At 38.3% G+C, this 6,339-nt stretch overlaps 1 pseudogene; it reads right to left on the bottom strand.

The window, feature by feature from the left end:
* Positions 1 to 2,700: 2,700 nt before the first annotated feature.
* LOC101708317 (RWD domain-containing protein 1 pseudogene) lies at positions 2,701 to 3,563 on the bottom strand (annotated as a pseudogene).
* Between the last annotated feature and the right edge of the window lie 2,776 nt (positions 3,564 to 6,339).

The following is a 6,339-nucleotide window of genomic DNA, read 5'->3' as shown; positions in this document are numbered from 1 at the left end:
ATATAGTTTGCAAACAAAAACAAAATTTTGTCAAATCCTTTCATTTGTGAATCAAATTGTTCACAAACAAAAGCATTCATGAACTGAAATACCACTGTGTATATATACAGATATACACACATATATGTATGTATACAAATAAAGAGCAAATAGAAGAGAGAAATTTTGTATTATTTTATTTTTCCTTCATTGAGTGTTTTGAGGGTTTGTGGTTTTTTTCTCTCTTTTAGTTTTTTTTCTCTTTTTTCCTTTCAACTGTTTTCTCTTATCTGTCATTTATTTCCTGTCTTTGCTCTCCATTTATCTTTTTTCCTTCTTTTTCTTATTTATTCTTTTCTGCAACTCTTCTGTAACAGTATTATTTTCCTTCTATTCCACAATAGGACACCCTATCTCACTTTTATTGTTCCTTTTCGTATTCCACTGATTAATTTTTCAAATTTTGCTCTTTTCATTCTTTGGTTCCCTACCCTCTCTACCAGAATAACTACTAAGCTTTATTAATCTCTAAATAGTTAGTTATCTTTCTGCTATTGCCACTGAATACTACTCTATTGTTAGTAGAGCTAAAGTTGTTCCCATTAGTAGATAGTTACCATAGGTCAATAGTAGGTCAATATTTGTTTTGTTTTAGCATTGATACTACAATTACATATCTCTTTTCTATGGTTAAGGCTGGTACATTATTGGTCTTTATGGTTTGTCAACATACATTTTATATCATATGTTATAATTGATGCTGATTTGATTATTAGATCCTATGTGACATAGCTGTTACTATTAATTGGTTTTCTTGGGTTAACAATAAACAGATGGCATTATGATCATTAACACTACTGGGACCCATTTCTTGAAAACTGGGTACTTGGCAATATACACTGCAATCTCTCATCCCAAGTAAACAGAGCTGGTTGGATATGGGGGCAGAGACAAAGGCCAATAGCCACACACAAAAGTCAACACTAAAAAATATATGTTAATTAAAGAGATATGCATACTAGAAACAAAGCTTTCCACTACATGAATTCACAAACTTCAACACAAACAAACAAAAGAACAAACACAGAAACATAGATAAGCAAACAAAATGCATCTCCAAATTCCCAACTGCCCCAAAGCTGTTCCATGGGACATCAAATGGGAGGAAGCCAAAAGTCACACACTGAAATTAACCAAAATAATATCAGGGAAGATAACGAAACAGATCAATATGGCATTTGGCAAGCTCAGAGAAGATATAAGTCATAAGACACTGGGCTAAATAAACAAAATGATCAGCAACTCTACAGAAGACACTAAAAAACAAAACTAGCTGAGCTGATCAAAATGAGGCAAAACATGAATGACTAGTATAAAAAAGACTTGGAGTCCATAAAAATGGTTCAAATACAAATTCAGGACATTAAAAATTCTATCAAAAGTATGAGAAGCAGAACCGACTAATGTGAGGATAGAGATAGAACTAGAAGACAAGGCTGGTTTTGGTAACCAATTAATAAAAAATGCCTTAAAAATAACAACAGAACATGAAAACTGGGGCCAACAGCTACTAGAAGTGGTAGAGAAAACTAATCTAAGATTAAATAGAATTCACAAAAATTCAGCAGACAGTACAAATGGTATAAAAACTTTCTTACTGAAATAATATGAGGAAACTTTCCAAATAAGAGAAAAGAAATTAACATACAGGTAAGTGAGGCATATAGAACTGCAAATAGCCACAATCAGGAAAAAAACCTTCTGTACTTCACATCATACACAAAATCCTAGAAGTTCAAGAGAAAAAAATCTTAAAAGTTGTTAGAGAAAGGGCCAGGGATGTAATTTAGTGGTGCCGCATCTGCCTGGTAAGCGCATTATCCTGAGTTCAATCCCTGATACAAAAAAAAAAAAAGTTGTTAGAGAAAAGCAATGAATCACTTATAAAGGAAAACCCATTAGAATTACAGTGGACTTCTCAACACAAACCTTAAAGGCCCGGAGAGCTTGGAAAGAAGTATTCCAAGACTTGAAAAGAATTTCAAACCCAGGCTGATAAATTTGGCAAAGCGATCTTTCAAAATTGATAGAGAAAAAAGATATGTTCGCGATAAAGAGCACCTAAAGTAATTAAAAACCACTGGACCAGCACTCCAAAAATTCTCTACAATACCCTAGGAAGAAACAATGAAGCTACAAATGATAAAATATCTAATAGAATGAATGCACCAGTTGTGGTGAGCAGTTAAGTAAAAGGGAAAGATAGGAATCAGCAACAAGAAAAAGCAACAACAGCAATAGGTCAATATCTATTAGTAATAACTCTCAATGTGAATGCTCTTAATTTTTTTTTTTTTAGTGATGACATCCATTTATTCCTGTGTATAATCTGGGCTTCTGATTCTGTTAAAACTTAAATTTACTGTGTCAAAAGGCTAGAATCCAGGTTTAATTTCCTATTTATCTCAGTATTTTAACACTTTACATGAAAGACAACATTTGGAATCCAAAAGTAACTATCATCTCCAGGATAGAAAACATGAGTTATTTCTGTGTCTTATACATATACCCATATGCACATGGCCACAACCCACCTTCAAGTCTTGGTGTTATAGGTAGGATCTCCCTCCAGGATTAAATAATGTTAAATATGTAAACTTCTGTTCACCAATAAGAGGAAGTGAACATTTTATCTTGAAGTTTTATGGTGAGTTTATTAAGTTCAGTGGTGAAAGTTAACAGAAGAATATTCTCCTGAGAGTTATTTTTTCTTAGAAAAAAAAAGAAAGGAAAATTAAAAGCCTCTCAGCACAGCCACAGATGCTGTGGCTGTGGAGCTCTCCGGAGATGGTGCATCAGTCCTCTGAGTCACTCCCTGGGCCAGCAGGGTTATAGTCTGGGTTGTCCTCAACATCCTCCAGCTCCAAGTCATCCAGCTCCTGGAACAAAGACTCATCTACTTCCACATTATTTCCAGCATCCTCCAAGAACTGGATATCAGATGTGTCAAGATTATGATCGGTTTCAAACAGCTGTTTGCCACTTAATTTATTTTTTCCTGCTTGCTCTTCTTTTATCCATTTCTTTTTAATTTCCAAGAGTTCTGCATCAAATTTGGCTTCCCAACATAAGAAATTCTCAATTGTAACAGGGGTGCCGTGGAATAGTTGTTTCTCTGCTTCTTCTGCTTCTTTTTCTTTTAGTTTCTTTTCTTCCTCTCTTCTCGTTTTTATCTGATCTACTATTTCATTTAATTTTTCTTGCACTGCTGTCACTAGAGTCAAGATCATGACCACATCAAGATTTTCCTCAGCCTGTAATGCTAATAATTTTAAAATGCCTATGGCATCATTATCTTCTAGGTTTTCCTGGGAAAATATTTCATAAAGAAGAGCTTCATCTGGGTATTTTTCACTGTATGTAAACTTGAGGGTAGTCTGGACAGTTTCATCATTTTCTCCAGCCTCCGATGTCACAGTGATGGTGAAGCTGGGTGGATTTTCTGAATATACTGTGAAGGAGTCGGGGTAGATGGACTCCAGAGCCTCCAGCTCCTTTCGCTGCTCCTCACTGTAGTCTGTCATCGCGGCCCCGGCTGCTGCCCATGGATCATGCTGACGCTCAGGCAGCATGACACAGCCGAGTCCCGAGGCCTCCGGCCAGGCCCGGCCTGCTGAGCCACAGCCCAGTTCCACTCTCGGCCGACCATTAGTTCCTGAATGCTCTTAATTTTGCAATCAAAAGATATAGTGGCCAAATGGATCAAGTAACAAAATTCACCAGTGTGCTGTATAATAGAAACATATTTAACACATAAAGAAATTCAGACTGAAAGCCAATGGATGGAAAACAATATTACATGCAATAGGAACTTGAAAAAGAGCAGGGATAGTTTTCCTATATTAAGTGGAAGGAACTTTGTTTTAGTTACTTTTACTCATTGCAGAGACAAAATAGCAGACACTAAAAGTTAAAGGAGGGAAGGTTTACTTAGCTCATAGTTTGTAAAGGTTTCAGTCCATAGTCAGCTGGCTCCAAAACAGAGTGTCATGGAAAAATGGCATCACAGAGGAGAAACAGTTCATGGTGTGGCAAGAAGAAGGCAGAAGACAACAAGCAGCAGTAGCTGCTTTGTATCCTTTTCATGCTACCTGCCCTTGGGGGAACATCTAGATAAAAGCCGTAACATTCTATCCTGGCCCTCAAAAGTCTCATGTGCATCCCCTTATGTAAAATCCATTTAGTCCATCCTCTGACAGTTGCCAAAGTCTTAACAGTTTCAGCATTGCTGAAAAGTAGAAGTCTAAACTCTACTCTGAGATTTAAGGCAAATCCTTATTGCTTGCCCCTGTACAAATGAAAAGAAAGTTAAATACTTTCAACATTCAATGGCACAAGATACAATGGCACATTTCCATTCCAAAAGGTACAAATAGGGGGATAGAATGGAATGGGAATAAAGCAAGTCCAAAATCAAGTAGGGTAAGGATTATTTCCCATATTTCCATATTCAGCATCTGGTGCAATCTGTGGCAAGATATGAACCCCAAAGGACTTGGGGGGGTTCCACTCCTATGACACTGCAGGTGGCTGCAGCTCTCATGGCTTCTGTATTGAGCTGGCTTTGGTCACTTATTGCAGCTTTCCTCAGATGATTTATATTTCTGACTTCTTCAACCTCCTGAGGTCTCCACTGCACCTTCCACTTCACACTCAGAGCTTCACAAACTGCTCTCTTAGGAGCACACTCTCTGATATTCCAGGTCTTCTGAAATCTGGGTGGAAGCCTTCCTGGCCCCACAACCCTTTCATTATGCATGCATCTAAAACAAGCACCACGTGAATGTCAGCAGGGTCTATAGTCAACTGCAGCTATACCCAGGCTTGCTTCTTTCTTGGCAATAGGGGTGGAGTGCCTGGATTGCTGAGCATTATGAACCCAATCCTGAGGCAGAAAGCTCAGGTAGGTTGCTTCTAATTTCCTCTATCTCATTGTCCCTTGGACTTGTCCTGGGTGGGCTGGATGTCTAGGGTTGCATTTTGCTTCTACATCTTATCATTTTCTATTTTTAAATTTTATTTTGTTTTCTGAGTTGTTGCTTATAGATTTATTGTAGATAGCTTTATCACTCATATCAAGTTTTCTTTAGGAAATACCTATTCCTCAGAGATGTCTTCTAGGTGTCTATGGTTCTTGGATTTTGTTTATCCCAAGATCCTACCTTCTCAACCTATTGAGAATGAGAGGTTGCTATCTGTTTAGCTCAGCACCCAGTCCTTTGGTACTGGACTATGACGGTGGTTGTGACCCCAGACAATCAGTGTTGTCGTACAATGGAAAACAACTGATTACAACAGGTATAATATCCTGGCTAAAGTAGTACAATTAGCAGTATCAAGAGCATCTAACACAACCTAGCAACTGTGGCAAACTATGGTCCCTATTAGATTAATACCTTTAATAATATGAGCAAGCTCTACCACTGTATAGCAAAATACAGCATAAACCAGGAGTTTGTATGCAATGAGTTTCCCTTTATTAATGTGATTTTTATCCTGTGGGAGAGAAATTTAAAAGGGATGGGGGATAAAACAGAGAGATAAATGAAGAGAAATATAGTAGAAGCAAGGCTACAGGGCAAAAATAAACACACAAGCTTTGGGATAGTGGAGAAGAGGGCAGGAGAGAAAGCATGAAGGAGGAAGCAAAGGAATATTGAAGTGAACCAGAAAGACCAGGGACACTGTTCACTCACATGAAAGTATCATAAAATCAAGAGAGATAGTTGAGGAAAGAGAAAAAGAAGACAAATAGAACAGAACAAGAATAAATGTATAAAACCTGAAAAAGCAAAAAAAAATATCAGACAGAAAAAGGAAAACAAATCAAGCAAACAAGGAAAAGGAAAGATAATAAAAGTACTAAAATTCCTCTGGTGTCCACAGTTCTGTATTAATGTCTGAGACAGTGCCTGTCAATGCACTGTGTTGCCTTGCCAGGTCTGTAGTAAGATCAATGCTAGACATGGGGCTGTTTTTGGCTTTCAGGGGTGAGAACTGGGGCCTTTTCCCAGCCAGCAGCTTTCCAGATGTCTCTCAGCTGGAGCCAGTCCAAGGCTATTCCCAAGTCTGCGCAGTTGTTCCCTACCGAACCTTGCATGAGTTTGTCTGTTCCACAGCTTTGATTATTACTTTCAAACTGTGGCTGTAGGAGGGGGGTTGGGCACCTTTGTCCCACCACTGGCTAGAGTTTGCTTGTTTCCATGGTCACAGTGCAGGAGGGTAGTGCTTCCCACGCTGCCAAGGCTGCTTGCCCTCTTGAGTCTCCAGTCACAGAGCAGAGGGCCCCCCTCCAATCCT

Source organism: Heterocephalus glaber, unplaced genomic scaffold (assembly GCF_053883595.1).
Source record: "Heterocephalus glaber isolate CG9 unplaced genomic scaffold, H.glaber_assembly_v1.0 deba00001546, whole genome shotgun sequence".
NCBI classification, from domain to species: Eukaryota; Metazoa; Chordata; class Mammalia; order Rodentia; family Bathyergidae; genus Heterocephalus; species Heterocephalus glaber.
The sequence above is the reverse complement of the archived record's forward strand: the minus strand, read 5'-3'. Positions and strand labels throughout refer to the sequence as shown.